This window comes from Labeo rohita, chromosome 21, assembly GCF_022985175.1.
Source record: "Labeo rohita strain BAU-BD-2019 chromosome 21, IGBB_LRoh.1.0, whole genome shotgun sequence".
NCBI classification, from domain to species: Eukaryota; Metazoa; Chordata; class Actinopteri; order Cypriniformes; family Cyprinidae; genus Labeo; species Labeo rohita.
In genome coordinates, this window is record NC_066889.1 from 26,209,409 (window position 1) to 26,233,222 (window position 23,814).

The window sequence follows — 23,814 nt, forward strand, 5'->3', positions numbered from 1 at the left end:
GAGAACCAAGTTGTGTTTACAGCAAAGGAAAACCAGTCTCCTCTTGGCTTATAACAAAATCCTTACATCGACCTGTGTGGAGCACTTTTTATGATGGATGGATGCACTTTATATTGCTTCAAAATCTCAACACCCATTCACTGCCATTATAAAGCTTGAAAGAGGCAGGACATTTTTTAATATAACACTGATTGTATTCGTTTGACAGAAGAAAGTCATATACACCTAGGATGGCCTGAGGGTGAGTAAACAATGGGGTAATTTTCATTTTTTAATGTGGGAGGAGCCAGTTAATGGAGGACTTTGCTGCAGGTTATTATTACTGAGAGACCTATTAAAAACTCTCAGTTGAGTGGCGGAGAAAACATAATCATTTGTTGTTGGGAGTTTGATGTGAGGAAAATTTTGAGTGTGATTTGTGAGAAAACTGTCTTATTTTATTGTTGGATAAAAAAAGTTAAAGCAGGTGGGGGAATCTCTTCCATTTGTTTTTGAGGTTTGTTGTTGTTGTTTTGGGAATAGAGCAGGCTGGTGCTTGAAGGAAGGCTGTCTCAGATCTATTTGAGCTTTGTCTGAAAGGGTATTTCCTGTTCTTTTTCTCCACCTGAGAATACAAAGCTGTTTTAAGACACAGTCATGCTATCAGATTGTAGCACCGTGATACACAATGAGATATACATACCATAGCACGAAATGATTATATGTTTATATTGTTCTTCAAGGTACATAAAATATCCATAACACTTTATAGATGGTGAATTGTTTTTTAAAATTGTTATAAACAATATTGATGATAACCAGAAATGTTTCTTGAGCAGCAAATCAGCATATTAGAATGATTTCTGAAGGATCTAGAGTAATGAAAGGAATAGATTTAAAATGCATTTATTTTATACTAAGTATAGTTCAAATCTATTAACATATCTATTGACATATTGCTTGAAATATACTGATATAAAAATTGTAATTAAACTTTATTTGGAGTACTACTTGTGCAGAATGCACATTTCTTAATATTAAGCCTAAAATATGTTTTAATGTCACGGATTATGAGGATTGTATGATCTTATTGGTATTTAAATGCAAAATATTAAAAGTGTAGCTCAAGTATACTTGCAATAGTTCCACTTTAGCACAATCAAATATACTTAAGTCAGAGGTCGTGTTAACCAAAAATTCTTTTTTTATCAGTGATGGTAAAATCTGAAGGCCGTCCGTCATTTTGACAGATTGCACTGAGGGTGATCTATTGTAAACTGTAGCTGCACCCCTGTCCAGTTGGTGGCGAGTGCGCTCCAGTCTGGCAGCAGGGGATCCAGAACAAAAACGAAACCGTCACGAATGTTTTCCTATGCGTTTGATTATGCACTGGCGAGTACACACAAGCTACGACGGTCTATCACACCACATTAAAGAGCACCAAAACAGTATTTATTGCTCATTTTCTAATCAAATGGACAGAATTTGAAATGTGAGACTTTAATATCGAAACTAACACAAAGCTTAGCCTATTGCTATTTATCGGAAGGAAGACGCACAATGCACTGTTCATTCATCAGCTGAAAACAGCATAGACCAAAAGATTGATTGTGATTTAAGAATCGATACTGGTTCATTAAAATGAGAATCTATTAAAATCGAGAAATCTTTTTTTTTTTTTTTTTTACCAGCATATTTTGTTTTTAAACACTAATGGTATCATCCTGTAGGTTCATGATTAAAAATGAAAATGTAAACAAAAATAAAAGCAATTAAATGTGTTATTCTAATTTAAATATGAAAATTAAAAGGACGGGTAATAATAGATTATGACAGAATTTTTATGACCCTGTCCGTCAGAATGACGAACAATGTTAATAGCGCAACCTCTGACTTAAGTATATCTTTTAGTTGGACTTCAGCACTACTTCCGCATTAAAGTGCATTAAACAAAATTAGTTGTTCCAACTTAGCAGACTTTCAATATACCAGTTTAGTATACTAAAAGTACAATAGCCGTGTATTTTTGTTAAGTACATAATATGTAAATGTATTTGTAGCATACTTAGCATGAAATAAATGTATTTTAAATACTATTTCATATATTTATTTTTCACTTGGTGCATCACAGGAATAAATTACATTTTAAAACATATTCAAATAGAAAGCAGTTCTTTTAAATTGTAACAATATTTCACAAAATTACAGATTTTACTGCATTTTTGATCAAATAAATTCAACCTCTTGATCAGAAAATCTGAAAACAGGAAACGACTATAACAAATGAGACTCCCTACAGCTTTCTTTAACAGACTTGCTTGAACGTTTTTAAAGACATATAGAGTATCAAATGATAGATAACCACAAGCCCACCCTCAGTCTGATGGACTTCCTGTTTATCAAGATGTTGTCTTGATCACTTCCTGGCAAGGCACCCCTGTGGGTAATGCCCTGTGGTATCAAATGGATGAAACTAAGCTATAATCTTAAATGACTTATAGCTCACAATGAGCTCAGATCTGGAACATTTCACAGAATAACTGTCAGTTTGTGGAAGAAAAGCATTGGAATGATCTTCAGTACATGCACAAATATGTAAAGCTGTCACACAATCCCATCTTAAATTTGCTGAAGACATTGTTTAAATGTCTGCAGCTTTAATTGTTCACACAGTTTCTATCTTCTGATGAGCTCATATCGTTCAGGATGTCATTGCATGTGCAATGTAAGCAGTACAACAGTGGTCAAACCAGCAGCGGAAAACAATCTTTCTGTATCATAGGTGCATCAGCACAGACAGCAGCACGGAAGGGTCCAAAATAGAGCAACCGCTGCAGCTGACTTCATTAACACGCAAAGACTGCAGGCAGGAGAGCATAATGTCTTTAATGAAGTGCCCAGCATGCATTTACATGTTTAAGAGCCATTCTGGAGGTCAACGTTAAGAATGCCAGTTAGTTAAATTGATATGTTGAACTTTATAGTGGACACTAAAATGTCATCATTGCATCCATTTATTGTGTCATGCTGACTCTGCACTGAGTTTAAGTGCTTTGCAAAATAAATTCCATCATCGTTAGAATGAACAGAAAATTCTAAAACAACAATTCTACAGTATATAATGTTGATATTTGATCCTGGACCAGAAAATTATAAGTAGCATGGGTATATTTGTAGTAATATCCAACAATACATTGTATGGGTCAAATTACTGATTTTTCTTTTATGCCAAAAATCATTATGATATTAAGTGAAGATCATGTTCCATGAAGATATTTTATAAATTTCCCACCATAAATATATAAAAACTTAATTTTTAATTAGTAATGTGCATTGCTAAGAACTTATTTGGGAAACTTTCAAGGTGATTTTTCTCAATATTTCGATTTTTTGCACCCTAAGATTCCAGATTTTCAAATAGTTGCATTTTGACCAAATATTGACCAAATATCAATGGAAAGTCTATTTATTCAGCTTTCAGATTTATAAATTCGATTAAAAAAAAAAGGGTCCCTTATGACTGATTTTGTTGTCCAGGGTCACTTTTTTTTATTATTTTATTTTATTTTATTTTATTTTATTTTATTTTATTTTATTTATTTATTTTATTTTATTTTCAAACTAGTCATGTATTGAGTTACACAGAAATTCATTGTAAGTTGTGGTATTGTAAGTTAGATCCGCTTTGATGATATTGAGCACAACGAAAGATGTTTGTTAACTATGATCTACCACACTCGTCACACTTCACACCTTGACCAGAAGACAGAAGTGAAAGAGAGGGGGGAGATCGCATGAGATGAACCTTTGGGCACAAAGACACTGATACTGGAGGAAGGAATGACTGATGGCGTGTTTTAATGTGAGCGAGTTTGACAGCGCTAATATTAGTTTGGGTTGTGATTAAATGCTTCGAAATGAACTTCTGCAGCCCTCTGATCTGTGGGCTCATTTTGTTCTGCATTTGCTTCGGAGGTAAGAGACACATTGAGCCTAAACACCTGCTAAAAATACTAGTTATATAAATACTTATCTGTATTATTTTTATTTAGAGTTGTTATAGCATTATTTTGGTATGTTACCCTGATGGCATTTTGTCTTTCTTATCTGTCTATACAAGTTTACTAGCCATAATTAATGCAAAGGCTAATTTTTTAAATCACATATTTATTACACACTGCACTAAAAACGTACGTTTGTAGTGTTTATTGTTACATGATTTCCCCCATCCCATCCTTCTCTTTTTGTCCTTATATGTGACCCTGGATCACAAAACCAGTCATAAGGGTCATTTTTTCAAAATTGAGATTTATACAACATATAAAAGCTAAAATAAACAAGCTTTCCATTGATGTATGGTTTGTTAGGATAGGGCAATATTTGGCCGAGATGCAACTATTTAAAAATCAGGAATCTGAGGGTGCAAAAAAAATCTAAATATTGAGAAAATCACCTTTAAAGTTTTTTAAATAATGTTCTTAACAATGTATATAACTAATCAAAAATTAAGTTTTCATACATTTACAGTAGGAATTTTACAAAATATCTTAATGGAACATGATCTTTAATTAATTTCCTAATTATTTTTGCCATTAAAAAAATCAATAATGTTGACTCATACAATGTATTTTTGGCAATTGCTACAAATAAACGCCAGCGACTTAAGACTGGTTTTGTGGTCCAGGGTCACATATGTGGCCTTATATACTTTACATTGCCTGTACAAAAAAAGTTTGATAACTCTAATCATTTGTTGGACCCCTTTAGCTTTGAGTACAGTGTGTATTTGTCATAGCATTCTTTTGACAGCCTTATGCAACATCAAAGCATTTATTTACATCAAGAGTTTGGTTATTTTTTGGCTGAAGCCTTGTATTGACAATGGGAGAGTCAAATCACTCTGTAAAGTCAAGACTTTTAATAAGGTTAAGCTCAGGACTCTGTGGTGCCAATTCATACATGAAAATGGTTGCTTATGCTCACTGAACCACAATGAATCTTGACATTGTCACATCAATCACTGCAATAATGATCCATACCTAGACTTCAGTATTTGCATTTTAAATCCAAATGGCAATTTTTTTTGGCAAGTATGAGGAAGATGTTATTGTTTTTGTTTTAAAATTGACAGTAGTTGTTATTTTTTACAATAGCTAAGCCTTATTTATGGAACATAATTACATTATATGCTTCAGTAACACATTTAGGCACTTTTCATCCAAGACAAAATTCATTTTATTGTATGCATTCATAGATGAGATTACAGCCTGAAATGTTTTTACAAAAAAATGTGCAGTATATTGCCAGAAAAATTGATGAAACCCATATCTCCTCATTTGTCAGCTGCTTTGGATGAAGATGTACAATAAATACAAATGTTAATGGTTTGTTTGTCATTTTCCAGTCACAGGGTTAAGTGAGGAGCTGTCTGTGACTCAGAGCCCATCCAACATCACTGTGAATGAGGGAGAATCTGCTCAAATCACCTGCTGCTGGAATAAAGTCAAACAAAATGTTAAATTTTTTGGTACATCAATGAGACAAAATTTCAAGAACTAAAGCAGAAACTCCAAGAGCAAAGAAGACAGAACTGTTCAATTCTCATCCTCACAAAAATACTTAAAAATGATGCAGGTCATTATGTTTGTGAAGTGACTCAAGACATACCAGTCCTGTATACAGTGAAAGCTAATGGAACAACTCTATCTCTCATTGACAGTCAAATAGAAAAGACAACAACAGGTAAGGTATTAAAAGGCTAAAGCTCCAACTCAAAAGTTCCTTTTATTTTAAAAATCTAAAATTAAAACAATGAAAGTGATTATGTTGTAAAGTGATTCAGGATATACATTTTCTGCTTGAATATGAGGAAATCAAAACATCACTGTATGTTCATTCAATCGACAACTGAGATTGTATCACACAAATTCCAACCTAATAAAAATACTGTTGGAAGACATGAAACATAATGTCATTTAAGCATTATCAGATTTTAAGGACTATTGCATGAAGATAAAATCCAATTCTTCTGCTGTTTTACAGCCAGTGTTCACACACTTTTCAACCCAGCAGCCGATGAGTACTTATAACATGTTACGAATGTATTTTCCTGTAGAGCCTTTTAGTTATTGTCTGAATGTGTGTCAGGGATCATGTGGGTGATCTGGGTTTCTCAGTGGTTTCTTGTAACTCTCGGTTGTCTGTGTCTAATAAAAGTGAATAGATTTATAGTATTTTAAACACATCCACCTTTTTCTTCAATGAGGAAAATGAGCTGTTTTGTACAGCTAAAAATAGCTGAGACTTGTCATTAACATTTCTCATTGAAGAAAATTTAAATTTTGCGCCATTGAAGAAAAAACAGATATTTGATCATCCAAAGACAAAGCCAGAAGACGAGAACAATAATTATTTGGATCAGGGTAAGATGTATGATTGTTGATCCTATTTTTATCTTACATGTAAAAGTTTAACATACAGTAATTTGATTCCATAAATGTTTACTGGAAAAAGCAGCTGGTTTTCATTTGTATAAAGGTACAAAAGCTATCACTGGGGCGATATTTTTTGAAAAGGTACTTCTGTACCTTATTACCCCTAAAAGTACCTATCAGTACCTTAAAAGTACATATTAATACCTAAATGGTACATCTTAATACTTTTTGAAAATGACAGCTTTTTACCTTTTTTCTGATAGTGATTGAAAAAAAATGAATTAAATAGTGTTTTTGGCTTTACTAACTCAGCTTTATTACTAGGTTTCCCCTTTTGTGGTTTTGTAAAATTCCTAAAATTCTCTAAAACACAGGATGTGCCACAAACAAACTACAAAGAGCCTTGGGTATGTTTTATGATGATCTTAAAAAGATCAATGTTTTTCACAGGTAGTTCGCGGGAGGTTGTGATCATTTATATTTTCAGAAGTCTGCCCTTCATCTGTCTGCTGGTGGCGTTCTTTTACCTAAACAGGGACGACAAACGAGTCACAACATCAAGATCAGGTAATCGTTCAACATATCTAACACAAACTTCACAACATAGTTTAGCTGTTTGTTTAGCCTTCAAACCAACCAAACCAGCCCTGACATGAAGAATTTGTTTGAAACTTAAGTACAACATGATTTGAAGCAAATATATATTTAAAAACTGGAAAAGATACAAGACAGTGTGCTTAACATCTTTTATAAGGGCAGTACCATATGTCTCCTAAAAGATAAGGAATTCCAGAATTGCAGAATTGCTAGTGATTAAAAAAAATCCAAAATGATGCAAGAATAATTCACAAAAGATGGTGATTAGAAATATAATTCAATAACTATCAATAAAAATAATTAAAGTCACTATTTAACCACCTCAGAGTTCATCGTAGGTCTGTCTTGATAGGTTTAAATAGGTTTATATAATTACAAGTACATTTCAGATTTTTTAAACCGCAGCAGTGGTGTATGAACTTGTGGTCATAAGTTCATTTAAATGTTGTCTCTAGCAACATCTCAGACAGTTTGTCAGACTATTTTTGTCTCTTTGTTACATTTTTAAAAACGCTGGGTTAAAAAAAACCCAACTTGGGTTATTTGGCAACCCAGTGCTGGGTAAATATTAGACAGAACACATGCTGGGTTATTTTTACCCAGCTGATTGGGTTAAATGTTTTTATCAAACATGCTGGGTTATTTTATTTAAGTCAACTATTGTTTAAAAATTATATTGCTGGCTTAAAATGTAATGGAACTTACAAAAAAACTCACTATTACTATAAAAAATAATCAAAATATATGATAATTTATATTAAGCAAGGACAAAATACAAAACAAATTTAATTTATTTGGGTGAATACACCATAATTTACAATATTACATACATTTAAACTCGTTTAACAAGCATTTTAGACATAAAAAATGTAACATTTAAAAGTAGCATCTTAATTTTAGTGTGTTCAACCGTTCTCTGTAATTGCTTTTTACCGACATAGCGCTAACTCTAGTGCTGGTGTGTTGCCATTTCACTCTCCATCTTTCACTGAAAGGTGCTGTGACTGACTCCAAAACCTGACATCACCTGGGTAAAAAAAAAAATATATATATATATTAAAAAATAACCCAATAAAATGACCCAACTGGCTGAACCCAGCATTTGGGTTAAAAAAAAATAACCCAGCACCTGGGTAAAAAAATATTAAAAACAACCAAATAAAATGACCCAACCAGCTGAACCCAGCATTTGCGTTAAAAAATAACCCAGCATTTTTTAGAGTGTAGGTTTGTACCACAGTTGAACTTGTTAAAGGAATGGTTCACCCAAAAATGAAAATTTACTGATAATATATTCACCTGCAGGCCAAATCGAGATGTAGATGAGTTGCTCACCAATGGAGGTCTTCTGCAGTGAATGGGTGCCGTCAGAATGAGAGTCCAAACAGCTAACAAAAAATTACAACAATCCACAAGTAATCCACACCACTCCAGTCCATCAATTAACATTTTGTGAACTGAAAAGCTGCATATTTGTAAGAAACAAATCCATCATTAAGGTGCTTGAACTTTAAACCATTGCTTTTAGCCAAAATATGAGTCCATAATCTACAATAACACTTCCCCCAATGAAAGAAGCCCATCTCATCTTGTCAAAATCCACCCACATATTTGTTTAGAAATGTTTTGGATGTTTGACCTGTGCATTTTTCTCTCCTGATTCAAATAAGATGATTTTCACTAGAGAAAGCAATATTATGGATAGATGGATAGAAGTAAAAAAAATGTCTTAAGATGGATTTCCTTCTTACAAACATGAAGATTTGCCTTAACAAGATATCAATTGATGTACTAGAGTCACATGGATCACTTGTGGATTATTGTGATGTTTTTATCAGCTGTGTGGACTCTCATTCTGACGGTACCCATTCACTGCAATAGATCCACTGGTGAGCAAGTGATGTAATCACTATATCTTGGATTTCCTAAGTGAATTTTCATTTTTTTTTTTTTTTTTTTTTTTCATTTTTGGGTGAACTATTTAAGGCAAAAGTTCATACCCTGAGATGTTCTTGAGGTCTTACTGCTTTTAATATTTATTATTTATTTTTCATCTAAAGCAGTTGAGCATGCTGTAAAGGTGGGAGAAGGACTAGACGAAGACCTGGAGGCCGGAGAGATACGGAGAAATGAAACTGAAGAGGCGAAACAGAGTGAAAAAGTTTCAGAACAGGAGAAAGATAGAGTCAACAATGAGAAACCTAAAGTTACTGCTGTAACAGAAGAAGAAAAAGATGAAGAAAAGCAGACTGTGGTAATTGTGAACACTGAACAAGGTACATCTCCAATGCATGACAATGAAAACAAGACTGTTTCTGTTCTGAACACTGATGAAAAGGCACATGTAATGGCTGGCACTGAAGAAGGGACTGTTTCGGTAATGGGCGACTTAGTTTCAGCTCTGTGAGACACAGGATATAGTGTCATGGGTGTGGTTTTCAGGTCTGTGATGTCACTTCCTGCATGATATGCTTGTTTGCAGAATCATAATGGTTTGCAGTGACTGTCACTGAATTCTGAAAGTCAATGAAATAAAATGTCTTGTGCATGCCTGAAGCTTTCTGTTTGATTGTGTGTTTTGTAGGATTGTGTGTATGGTCGTGTTCAGTTTGTCTGGGGTGAATCGAGTGCAAGATCAGTGTTGTGGTTTACTTGGGCTTCGCTGTGATAAAATTAGTTGCGTGGGGAGGGGGTAAAAATCTGACAGTACGAGTGTCTCAGGCATGTGAAAGATTGTGATGTGGGAGTGAAGCGGATTCAGATTCTCTGTAGACGCTCAGAAATGAAGTGTTCCTCCAGACTCCTGTGTGGGCTCCTCATGTCATGCCTTTGTTTAAGAGGTAAGTGCCACACGAATCTCCTTCCTGAATGGAAAACCAGCACAGAAGCTCCAGGATATTAGTACAAAATAAAATAAACATAACTGTTTGTAGAGCTGTGAGAGGAATGCTGCCTTTCTGCATTCAGTAGGAGACATTATTTGTAGCATTATGGAGTATTTTAATAAACACATGTGAAGAATTGACGATTAAACACATTTAGTGTATTGCAATTTTGCCATCATGTTGTTGATCTGTATAGAAAAATGTGCAGAAAAACAAACTTTCTTCATCTTTGTTGTTCCTAGATCCTGTTTTTGGTACTTTTTTTAATGAGATATAGCTGTATACACAATTTAAAAACTACTGCTACTAAGGAACGTGGAAGATTTGTATATTTACATTACAGTAAAAGTTTTAAAAACTAGTGAAGTCACACAGTAACTTTTGTATTATTAACACAATATCCTGTTATATCAAGCAGTCCGTGTTAGCATATTTAGACCAATGTGAGCTGTAAGGGTTTTTACATGTTTATCATGTACCACCTATTTATTTATTATTATGTGTGACTCTGGACCACAAAACCAGTCTTAAGTAGCATGGGTATATTTGTAGCAACAGCCATAAATACATTGTATGGGTCAAAATTATCGATTTTTCTTTCATGTCAAAAATCCTACCGTAAATATATTAGTATAAATAAATTAGTAATATGCATTGTGAACTATTTGGACAACGTAAAGATTGTGATATTTCTTGCACCCTTGAATATCAGATTTTCAAAAAGTTTTAGCCAAATATTGTCCTTTCATAACAAATAATAAACTTATTTATTCAGCTTTCATATGTATAAATCTTAATTTCAAAAAACTGACCCTTATGGCTGGTTTTGAGGCCCAGGGTCACATATGTCAGAATATCTTATATTATCATCTATATATCAAGGAAAATAATACAAATCCTGAAAACTTTTGTAACACCACCATTCTCATTATCTAGCTGAAAAATAAATATTACCTTGTAAATGTTTTTAAAGATTTTTGTTCATTTTATTGAGAAGTATTGAAAGACTTTTTTTTTTAATTTTAGGCTTAGACTTACTTAAAAACTTGTTACTTGTCCATTTTTTTTTAAACCAAATGTTTCATCATGATCAGCATTTTATTCATTCATTTATTTATTTATTTATTGGTTTTTGTTTTTTCCTTTTTGGTCTTCAAAACCAATTTAGCATGATAAACGTTATACAATTCTAACTAATTGACAAGATACAAAATTGGATCATGGAAAAATAATTAATTCAAAAATGAATAAAACAAAATAAATTTATATTTTTACATATGAAGTTACATTTTATTTTTTATGTTACCTGTTTTATAGTCAAAGGTTAAAATTGTATAGCTAACAGAAAATTCAAATCATCATCAACAACAGTCATCAACATTCATGTTTTTCTTTGTGTGTTGTTGTTTCTCAGTCACTGCTTTAAGTGAGGAGCTGTCTGTGACTCAGAGCCCGTCCAACATCACTGTGAATGAGGGAGAATCTGCTAAAATCACCTGCTGCTGGAATGAAGGCATGCAAAATGCAAAAGTTTCTTGGTACATCAATGAGACAAAATTTCAAGAACTAAAGCAGAAACTCCAAGAGCAAAGAAGAACAGAACTGTTCAATTCTCATCCTTACAAACATACTTAAAAATGATGCAGGTCGTTATGTTTGTGAAGTGATTCAAGACATACCATTCCTCAAAACAGTGAAAACTAATGGAACAACTCTAGATGTCAGTGACAGTCAAATAGAAAAGACAACAACTGGTAAGATTCTTCCTTTACATTATTATTTTACTCACATATTCCAACACATTAAAAAAGACTAAAAGACCACTGTTTTAAAGTCATCCAATATAGTTTTGGTTAAACTAATTCAGTCTATTTCTTCTGTTGAAGTTTCTGACTCTTCTCAAACTGCTGAGACTACAACCAGTTCATCCTCAGAGTCAGCTTCATTTCCTATCATGCCTTTATCCCTGGCTGCTTCCATCGGCCTGCTGACCCTCTGCTTGGCCTTCAGTGTATGCAAGATGAGAAACTCCTGTAAAAAATCAGGTACACTTCAATATTGAGACTCATTACTGGTGTGTTTGTGCTGCTGCATTGTTTTCTTCATCTGCAGTGTACTGTACTTATGCTTTTTTTCCTGCAAACCTGAGACTCATTAAAAGTTCATTAACAATTATAAGGCTTTTTACACCACTTATACCCAGTTCAATACTGTAATCACAGCCAAAGTGCTCATTTATTATTGATTCACGCATCGGATGAATTGGACATTCTCTGCAGCTGACTAAACAACAGCACGCTGTCATATGAACATCTCACACACTCTAAAAAAGCACTGACTAACAGTACAGTGAATGATGCAAGTACATGTAATATGAAAAATAATGTAGCCTATGTCACAAAGTTGCTGTGTGAGCAGGTCTTTTATGTCAAAACTTGTCAGAATTTTGTAGCTGTGTGGCCCCTCGCACAGGAAGTGCAACTGAGCCTATTCAAACACACCTTTAACATTACTTTTTAAAAGTAGCAGTTGATACAGTGTTCTAAAATTCTAAAACAAACTGCAAACATTCTAAAACGTTACTTTTTTAATTTAATGCTATTATAAAATAAAATAATTTTATGTTTATGTAAACAATAAATAAATGTTACATAGTTTTTGCAGTCATGCATTAGTAAAACTGTTCTCTGCAAGTTCCATCGGTTGATTCTGAATGGATCATGAACAGCTAGAAAAACAATGTAATTGATATGCAATTAATACATAATCAAACTCTGGTATTTTAGCATACATTTTGCCATTTGTTTATGGTTAATATTAATACAAGACTAGTTTTAGGCTGGTAAAACACTTCAGCTGTTTATGCCTTTACAAAATGGCTAGTATTCTGACTGTTTAATATTAATATATTATACTATTTACATGTATAATTTTACATAATATATTTCTACAATAGATAGATTTACATAGATTTTGCAACGTAACATCTTGTTCCTGAAGCACAGCCATTGCTTAAGTTACTTGCATTACTGTTTCATTAGGCTGAGGCTCTCTCAAACTCTTGCAGGTGTTTTTTATTTGTGGTAAAGTGGTATTTTTTTTTGTTGATGTAGCCAGGTTTTGTGGTCTGGACAAAGTTTGCATGCAACGACTCTAACACTTCTGTATATACACAATGCTACTTATAGTATAGCCAGCTTTGTTGATTTATAATAAGAAACAGTGCATTTTTGTATTGTCACATTGCCTTCTTGCGGTGTGGACATGTTGTCATGCACGCTGCATAGTTTTATGTGCTTTATTGGGCAGGAAGAGCTGTTTGGATCTATGTGTCAGTAAATAAATAAATAAATAAATAAAAAATAGAAAAGTGCATTACGTTTTTAAAAGGTTTGAAAGGTGTACCTGTTACTCGTTGTTTCTGATTAAAAATGCAAAAATGGAACTAATTTGACCTGCGCAGATATAGATTTACTTTTTACATTTAAAATAGTTTTGAATTGTCATAATACATATTTGGATATAGTCCTAAATTCCAATGTCTTTGTCTTCGCTCAGAGCGAGTGGTCATTCACCAAGGGCCACAAAGTGAGGGTGAGGAGCATGAGAACATGGAAGAGGAGGATGGAAGCACAGACTCTTCTCGAGGATCTCTCCAATGGGTAAGCCAGATCCGATCTCATGAGTCGAAATAATTGGTACAAAATGATAATGCAAAAACATACTCTAACCTAAGTATGTCTATTAGGCCTAGCCATGTTTATAACAGGAAACAGTTGTTTTCATAAATGTGTTGGTTGGTTCTAAACATATCCATAGCTGCAAATGTTGATATTTGCCTCTGTTTGAAATCGAATGTAGCGTACTACATACTGCAAATGATGTATTGTGTATTGTTTTGGAAAAACTCAATAGTGTTTGGCATCACATGACCTTGTGATGTTACATGTTCAGTCAAGTTCATTTGATTTCAATGCCATTTTCACACTGCACATTGTTCCAAAACAAGCTTTATAGAAAAATACTGTCTTAAATGGTCTTAAATTTCAGAGGTGGACAGTAGTAAAGTATTTTTACTTTACTCAAGTAAATTTAAAATGTATCTGTACTTTATCAGAGTGTTTTTCTTTGGAAAACTTTTATTTCACTACATTAGCATACTTTTGTACTTTTTACTGCACTACATTTCGTAAATAAAATTTGTTGTTGTTTTTTTTTTAACTTTAATACTTACAGACATTAAAAATGTAGTATTTTCTTGTTCTCAAGTGAATCTTTGAATTACTTTTACTTGAGTAAAAGTAAAAAAGTACTACATTTCTAATGAAATTAAGTATTAAATGATATTTAATATGAAATATAGTGCATACAAAAGTACAATATTATGCTTTGGAATGTTGTGAAGTTAAGTTTTCTAAAGAAAAACAGTAAAAATGCTTCACTACTGTCTGCCTCTGTTCAATTCTTAAGACTGAAGAATCAGTTAAGTGAATAATATGCAGTTATTATCTTGGAAACACATACACAAAACATGCTGGGTTAAAAACAACCCAAGTTGGGTTAAATATGGAAAAAACTTGAACGACTGAGTTGTTTTGACCCAGAGGTTGGGTTAAATGTTTGACCAAGGTGCCAGAAAAGTTTAATTAACACAACTGTTGTTTAAAAAATACTATATGGCTGGCTTAAAAAAATCAGATATATAATTACTGGAGGCATTAGTAACAACCAAAAGGTGAACAAAAAACAACCCAGCGCTGGGTGAAATATGGACAATCCCAGTAATTGGGTTGTTTTGACCCAGCGGTTGGGTTAAAAGTTTAATCAACCTGCTCAGCAGGTTTATTTAACTCAACTATTGTTTAAAATGACTATATTTCTTGCCTAAAATGAACCCAAAATAGGTTGGAAATTAACATTTATTTGTATGTTTAAAAAAATTTGAAATTGAAAATTGAAAAAATAAGAATTAAATTATAAACATTTAATAATTAAAAACTTAATAATAAATGTTTACCTTTTGATTATTGCTGATGCCTCTAGTAACTACGTGTCTGATTTTTAATTTACAACCTATTTTGGGTTCATTTTAAGCCAGTCATATAGTAATTTTTAAACAATAGTTGATTTAAATAAAATTACCCAGAAGGTTGGGTTAAACATTTAATCCAAACGATGGGTGAAATATGGACAAATCCAGTGACTTGGTTGTTCTGACTCTGTGGTTGACTCTTGGGCAGGTTTATTTAACTCAACCATTGTTTAAAAATTACTAGATGACTGGCTTAAACTGAACCAAAATAGGTTGTAAATTAAAAATCAAACACATAATTACTAGAGGCATCAGGTAAACAAAAACAACCGTTTGGGTTGGGTTAAATGTTTGACCACCTGCTCGGCAGGTTTGTTTAACTCAAATGTTGTTTAAAAATTACTATATTTCTTGCCTAAAATGAACCCAAAATAGATTGGGGATGAACATTTATTAATATGCTCAATAAATTAACATTTCTTAATAAGTTGAATAAATAATAAATTAAATGATAAACTATAAATTATAGATTTAAAATTGCTTAATAAATGTCCAACTTATGATTATTGTGGATTCCTCTAGTAATTATGTGTCTGAATTTTATTGTACAACCTATTTTAGGTTCATTTTTTAAGCCAGTCGAGTTAAAACTTTTCAGAAGGTTGGGGTAAACATTTAACATTTAACTCAATCGCTGAGTCAAAACAACCTGTCTATATTTCACCCAGCGCTGGGTTGTTTATGACCCAGCATTTTTTTAGAAAGTTTTAATAAGCAATTTACTAATGTTTATTATTTCAATATTATTTATTAGAGTTATTAATTATTGTTCTTTTAAATAAATAAAAATTAGAGTGTAGGGTTATTTTGCATTTTTATTGTAAAAAAAAAAAATTCTTAGTGAATCTTAAGTATCATGGATGATGTGTTTTTACAATTAATTTGTTACACTGGACTGAAGTGCGTTGCATTGCATTTTGCATCCCACACTGTCCCAGTCGGCACATGACTGGCCTTCAATGTTGCAATGTAGTTGCAATAATTTGCGGTTTCAACACTGAAAAAACATTACTTGTAAGTCAACATTGAAAATCATTCACCCATGTTGAAAAGATGTTGAAACAATGTTGCAATTCAACAAAATCAAACAGTGATTTAACCTTGATTCATAACATTGGTTCACCTGTGGATAAACATTGAAACGGCGCCTGAGAGTGTGTTCTGTTTTGTAATGTAACATTTTGGGAAATGTAGTAGGTCATTTGGGTATTCATACATATGCATAAAGAAATTAGCATACTGAACATTACAAAACAGACTCTTTATTGTGGACCCTTGAACCAAATCAACAATTACTCACTGCAATCCAGGGCACAGTAAAATCATCTCAAATAGATACAAGTAGCCAGCTAAATCTTAAAAACTAGTCGTAATTAGAATGAATTAAAAATGTTTTTGTTTTGGATTGTCTTGCTTCCCCCATTATTGTATGATGTCATAAAGCCCAATTTCTGAGCAACATTTGCAATTCCACTGTGAGAGCGTGCGGCGAGATCTCACTGATGTGCTTCTGAGCCTCATTCTGTGTCAAATCTGCTCTTTTATATCACGTCTCTTTAGATTCTCAAGGATTCTGATGAAATTATGCCATATTACAATGATATTTCAAATGACAAGGCTGTTTGATTCATGCTGTCTTTCTCTCTCTGCAGTATCAAGTGCCTGTTTACTGGTCTTACTTTGATCTACGGAGGGGTGAAGACCAATGAAAACCAGAAAAGAAAGACGAACGTGATGCACTGTTCACTGGATAGCATTTTGCATTTTTTACATTCGCATTCTTTCGTGAGAGCATCTTTGTAAATAGCAGAAGCGATTTTAACTGTATCTTCTGTATCTTCAGATACAGTTGAAACCCTTTGAGCTCTTGATGGTGGTATCAGATGTTAATCTCTCTGTTTGTAGCAGCTTGATAGTTTTATGCATTTTAATTTTGTTGTTTTTTATATGTCTTTTTAAAATAAAAGTGAACATGTGTCATACTGACATGCATGATAAACTACTTCAATTTCACACCCAGCCAGATGCAATTCAAACATGTATAAAAGTAGAATACACTGCCTGCCCTTAAGTTTTTCTTTGTGTCTAATCATGAAAAGTTTTATAGTAAAGAGGTTTATACTGCACAGATGTCGGCTATGCCTTTCAGCCTTCTTAGAAATGTTTCTAAGACTGACACTTTCTTACTGTGGTTTTTTGCCATTTACAATAAAGATCTGTGAGAATCACTGACTGCGGTACTTGTGTCAATACATGCGAGACAAAGGACAGTGAGGTAGATGTTGAGTTTGCAGAGTGGAAACTGTGATGGTATTGACAGGTCAATGGCAGGAAATGGAAACTGCAGTGCGTTTGGTTTCCTCCGACCTTATTTTCAACGTGATGCACTTGTGTGTACTTCTGTTGACCAAACAAACAAAAAAAAAACAGTGATACTGTAAATAAAACTCACTGGTAGTCACATAGAATAAATACACAATAACACATTCTTAAATAGGATAAAGTAAAAATCTAATTATGTCACTAAACATCTTCAGATTTTGGCTAAATCTAAAAAAAAGGCCAATCACAAATGCATCATCAAGTTGTACTGGTCTCTTCCATGACCTAGATTCAGTTTTTCTCTTACACACCTCATACTTGAGAAGACGTGAGAATGTTTAAAATCATTTAAAATGTTTTGTCCACAACCCATGAATGACCAGAATGTGTTATGCTTTCTCAAACGTTTTTTGTGGTGGTCAATCTTGGTGTGAATTGGATATTCAGACTGACATTGTAGGTTTGCTTGTTCAGATGGCTAGCATTTTCCCCTGGAGGATGGAAAGACATCATACAAAGTAAGAAAATAAGAAATAAACAAGAAATCAAGGACAATGTGCAGGAGAGAAAAATAAAGAATAGATTTTGTTTCTATACCTACTTATTTTATGGCCATATAGGCCTACAACAGGGGTGCTCAACCCTGGTCCAGGAGATCGACTTTCCTGCAGAGTTCAGCTCCAACCCTGACCAAACACACCTGAACCAGCTAATTAGGAACTGAAGGAGCGCTTGATAATTACAGACAGGTGTGTTTGATTAAGATTGGAACTAAACTCTGAAGGAAGGTCGATCTCCAGCACCAGGGTTGAGCACCCCTGGTCTACAGTATAACTAGCAGGCAGCATAATGGTCACAGTTATTTGAAGAAAACAGCTTGAGTCAGTGAAGTTCAAGCACAAGTGAGTTAAGTTTACTTTATTCAAGTTACAGGGGCATCACCATTGCTCATTAAATCACATACTATAGGCAGTTTAGCCATATTAGCTGCAGTTTTCAACTAGGCTATCAGTGCCTACAGACCTCTGACATCATTATATGTTTATTTGTAGTTGTCATAAAAACTGCAGGCTTTAAATGCATCATCATTAGCTTATTAAAGGTCATGATCTGTAGGGAACACTGAGGCGCAAAACCACTATGAATCAGACCACATATTGTTTTAACAACATAAAGGAGCAGTCACAATACTATTTTTTCTATAATGAATTTCCATTCATACACATGCGTACGTGGGACGCAAGCTTACGCAACTTGTTTGAACTTAAGTTGAAGTTTAGTGAACTTTTCCTTTCACGATTGACAGAAAACCGACAGAAACCTCATCTAGAATAAAAACTTTTTGCACGAAAGTGGAGAAAAATGTATATATTTTACATTTTGGAACTATTATCATTTGTTATACATCGAATTTATGTTTTAAAATAAAGTAAATAAATAATATAAACTAGATAAGAAAGTTTGTCAAGACAAACTTTAAGTTGGCTTGAGAAAGCCGGAACAGAAAGTTTTAAAAAGTTTGAAAAGTTTATAAAGTTTAAAAAGTTTAAGAAGTTTTAAAAAGTTTTAATTTTGATGGTTTTCAGTCTGAAGTTTGAATTCTAAAGTAGTTTTAAAAGGTTAACGTTTGGATGTTTTGAAGGCAATACAGTCTGTCAGAGATAGATAGATAGATAGATAGATAGAATGTTGTTAGCATGTTATTAACATGATTAACATGTGACTAGCATGATGTTATAATGATTAGCAAGGTACTAGCATGTTGTTAGCATGCTTATAGGATTATTAGCAAGTTACTAGCATTTTACTAGCATGGTGCTAACATAATTATCAAGTTACTAGCATGATAAACAAGTTGCTAGCATGTTTCTAGCATGATTAGCAAGTTTGCTAGCATGTTTCTAACAAAATTAGCAAGTTAGTAGCATGTTGCTAGCATGATTAGCATGTCGTTAGCATGTTATTAGCATGATTACCAAGTTACTAGCATGTTACTAGCATGTTACTAGCATGATTAGCAAGTTACTAGCATGTTGGTAGCATGTTTCTTGCATGACTAGCAAGTTACTATCATGTTTCTAGCATGACTACCAAGTTACTAGCATGTTGTTAGCATGATTAGCAAGTTACTAACATTTTACTAGCATGGTGCTAACATAATTAGCAAGCTATTAGCATGTTGTTAACATGATTAGCAAGTTACTAGCATGATTAGCAAGTTGCTAGCATGTTTCTAGCATGATTAGCAAGTTGTTTGCATGTTTCTATCAAGATTAGCAAGTTGGTAGCATGTTGGTAGCACGATTGTAGCATGATTAGCAAGTTACTAGCATGTTGCTAACATGTTTCTAGCATGACTAGCAAGTTACAAGCATGTTGTTAGCATGATTAACAAGTTACTAGCATGTTTCTAGCATGATTAGCAAGTTACTAACATTTTGCTAGCATGATTAGCAAGTTACTAGCATGATTCTGCTCTGGTTGCTAGGCATAGATAGATAGATAGATAAATAGATGGATAGAGTTTGAATGAGTTTAAATGGATTAGAAATACAGTACATAGAAGGAAAGCTTGATTAAGTCTCAAAGGATTCTGGGAGTTTTGACAGTTGGAATTTGAAAAGTGTTGCTCATTTGAACATTCCGTCAATGTAAGTCTATGGGATTTTTCCCAATTTTAATCGTCATTTTTAGGTAAATCGTAAGTCCGATCAGTTACAAAAGATATAGCAACTAACTTCAGATCAGTCTGAAGATCTGGGCTGAGTTTGGAGTTTGTAGAGTTAAAGCTCTAGGACGAGTTAGCTTTCTCAAGCCAACTTAATAAATAAATAAATTAAGACGCCACAGATCGAGCGTGACGTCATATCACGACCGTGGAGGATCTGTGGAAACTTTGAATTGAGCTCAGTAATACGCTTTATTCACATAAAACAGGCGTTTTCGTTTAAAAACGACTTATATTTTAATTCAGAAAAAGAGGTAGTTGCACTGCCAGTGAAGTATGTGGTTTCGCCTAAAACGTCTGTTGTTCTCAACCTAAGAGACCTTAAACACAAACATCCTCCGAGCGCCGCCGTTTCATTTCACCTGACAGACTGCAGGAGGCCGTAACTGGATTATCACACAGCAAAACCCGCATGTAAGTCAATAAGTTTGTCTGTCGTATACAGCTTCACCTGCATCTGGAACAATAGCAAACACCTGCATATTGATTGTCTGTCATCGCGGGGCTTAATAATAAATGTCTCCCTCAGTCTTGAATTTGTCACTCAGACTAACAGAAACTCGCGTCCAATAAAAGAGTCACTCAATAAACATATCTATGCCCGTAAGACAGATGTGTTTGTATATTGTAATATTGAGCTGAATTATTTTTGCCCGAATTTTATTGCCCGAATTTTATTGCATTTTCTCTGTATACATGCACGAACAGATAGATACGTGATATATATATAAATAATGCCAGTCAAAAGTTTGAACACATAGCTACACAGGGTTTTACAGCAGTAGGTTAGTATTCATACTCTGAATACATTTTACAACAAAACTATAATATGACAAATTAAATTTTAAGGGGGCTATGTGACAATATAAACTATATTTAGTCAAGTGTGTCCAGAATGGTGGTGGTTTCTATTAATATCATCTTATGATCATCCTTTTCATTTCTTTTTCAGAGCTGTCATATCAAATGTGGATTTGCTTGTATCTTTCGCCTGTGAGGCCAAAGTCTGGAGACCCCTGATCTCAGCTGTCGGATCAACACAATGGTAATTAATATCGCTGTGTCTTGACACCTCTGGAAGTGTGTGTGTGTGTGTGTGTGTGCGTGTGAGTGGGTAAGCTGTTTTTCAGAGAACTAAATTTGAGAACCTTCCTTTGGGGAGCATCTGTTCTTAATTAAAAAAAAAAAATCTATCTATCTCTCTCTCTCTCTCTCTCTCTCTATATATATATAATGTGTGTATATATATATATGTTTTTAATATATATTTTTAAAATTCTAAAAGGATTCTGTCTATTTGGTCTATTCTGAATATGAGTATGTATTCTTTTATGAACTGCTTTCTCTTGCATAGATGTATTATTGTCAAGTCATCTTTATTTATATAGTACTTTATACAATATGGATTACATCACAGCAACTTTACAGTGTTAAACAGAAAAATATTGCGTCAGTAATACAATCAAACAAACAAAATCCATTTTTTTTTTTTTAAAAAAAAGGAAGGATTTTTCTGTAAAGAGTGGACAATAGTAAAAAAAAAAAGAGCATCCAATCAAAATTCTTAAATTTTGATTAAATTGGATGCAATTTTGCAAAGGAGCAGTATTTTTAATTGTTCATTTTTTAAGTCAATTTTTGTATGCACACAAAACATGAAGTCTTGACTACAAAATAGCAATTTCTTAAGTTCTTAAGTTTTAGTTTTTAATTTAATTAGTTTGCTGTTTTAGTACTTTAACTTAAACTAAACAAAATGAGTTACCATTCATAACTTGCAGAAATAAAAAGGTGAAACCCTGAAATTAAAAATAGGTTTTTAAATGTTTCATTGCAGCTAATATTCATTTTATTTCAAGCAATGAAATGTGTATTTATGATTTTAGTTTTAGTTTTACTTAATGATTATAGCTGTGAATGGAACCTCCCATTAAACAACCTATTACAGGATTTCAGCTAAATTTAACAAAAACAAACAAACAAAAACAGCTATGAAACAAAATATTACTTTTGTTGAAATTCGTCAGTTGTCATGTAAAACATTTTTTTAACCTCGTCAAAAACAGCTCTGTTCACAGTGACCCGTTTTGGTGCATGGCTCTTTAAATGATAATGAGCTACTGCTCACCCCGCCCCTTTTTCACTTTTTTGTGTATTCGGTGGTGCGTTATCATCAAAAACAAAACAAGTATACTGTGTCCTCACTGGCTCTGATGTCAGGAGAAAATGAAGACACATGCATTGCTTACGACACGTTGTCGCTACAGCTGCTTAAGCACAGAAAATGGCATACAGCTTACAACTGGCTGAGTGCAGAAATATGCTAATACAGGACAGTCTGTCAGCGGTTGTAGGCGGGGCCTGAGCAGTATGACATCATACTGCTCAGAAAATTGTGAATGTATTTTTATCTTTATAGGGTGGCTGTGTCCACACACTGCTAACACACATTTATATGCAAACGCTATGTAAAAGTAATTTTTGCATCCCCTTTTATTAAAAAGCAAAAATGTAAGACAACATGCAAAAGAAAACAAGTAATTGTGTTTTTGTTTTACTCAAAACCCTTTTTGTGTGACAACTAGCCCTGGCCTCCTCTAAACTCTCTAGCTGCCAGTCCTAATGTTTATGTGACTGTTTATATAGCAGCTTTGACCGTAGTGGTGAGAAAAGGAAATGTAAGAACATGTAAGTGGTCACATCGCTCACAGACGATGGTTGTGTTCGTCCACACCGCTGCTGTTTGTGGGAGTTCTAGTGGGAACATAGAGTCCTGATAGTCCACTAATAGAGCTGCTTTCTGCCTGAATTGGCTGAAATTACACCGCATTGGTCCATCTCTCCTTCCCTTATTACTGCCGTCCTCATTAAGTACAGAATGAGATCTCTCTCTCATGCACACACGCTCGCACAAATGGGATGTCACAGTATATTTCTCTTTCCATTCATCTCATATTCAACCTCACCTGCTACCAGCTACAACCTCTTGTTCTCTCTGGCTCTGATGTGGCTCCATACGCAGGATGTCGGCCTGGTTTCCTCTTTGTGCTCTCAGGGTTGTGATGTTGATGAGGATTTCTGAATAAATGTTTTTGAAGCTTATTTTTTATTCAGGGGTGCTGATTACTTTTTTTTCTTAAACAATCAAGGACAATCCTGTTTGTTCCAGATATACACTGCTGGTTGAAAGTTTGGAAGAAGTTTTTAAAGAAGTCCACTTCCAAAACAAAGATTCACATATAATGTACTCACCCCCTTGTCATCCAAGATGTTCATGTCTTTCTTTCTTCAGTCGTAAAGAAATTATGTTTTTTGAGGAAAACATTAAACTGCTATAGTGCCCTGAGTTTGAACTTCCAAAATGCAGTTTAAATGCAGCTTCAGACGATCCCAAATGCAATTGTAAACAACCTCAGCCGAGGAAGAAGGGTCTTATCTAGCAAACGATCGGTTATTTTCATTCAAATAATACAATTTAAATACTTTTTAATCTCAAAGGCTCATCTTGCTTTGTGCTGCCTGAACTCTGTGTATTCTGGCTCAAGACAGTTAGGGTATGTCAAAAAACTCCAATCGTATTTTCTCCCTCAACTTCAAAAATCATTTCAAAATCATTCTACATCGCTGCAGAAGTACAGACCCAGTCTTTGCAAAGTGAACATGCAAAGAAGATCAAACACGCTTTACAAAAAAGGTAAAACAGCGATATAGGGCGATTTTGAAGTTGAGGGAGAACATGAGATGGGAGTTTTTCGACATACCCTAACTGTCATGAAC

General features: G+C 33.8%; 1 long non-coding RNA gene across 2 annotated transcripts; it reads left to right on the top strand.

Moving 5' to 3' along the window:
* Window positions 1-6,334: 6,334 nt before the first annotated feature.
* Window positions 6,335-17,215, top strand: LOC127152510 (uncharacterized). Of its 2 annotated transcripts, none has more exons than XR_007825085.1 (7): window positions 6,335-6,401; window positions 6,864-6,980; window positions 9,071-9,850; window positions 11,310-11,649; window positions 11,782-11,940; window positions 13,454-13,557; window positions 16,640-17,215. It is a non-coding gene; the product is annotated as an uncharacterized LOC127152510 (long non-coding RNA). The 2 variants fall into 2 exon arrangements; XR_007825086.1 differs by having other exon boundaries at window positions 9,074-9,850.
* The last annotated feature ends 6,599 nt before the right edge of the window (window positions 17,216-23,814 follow it).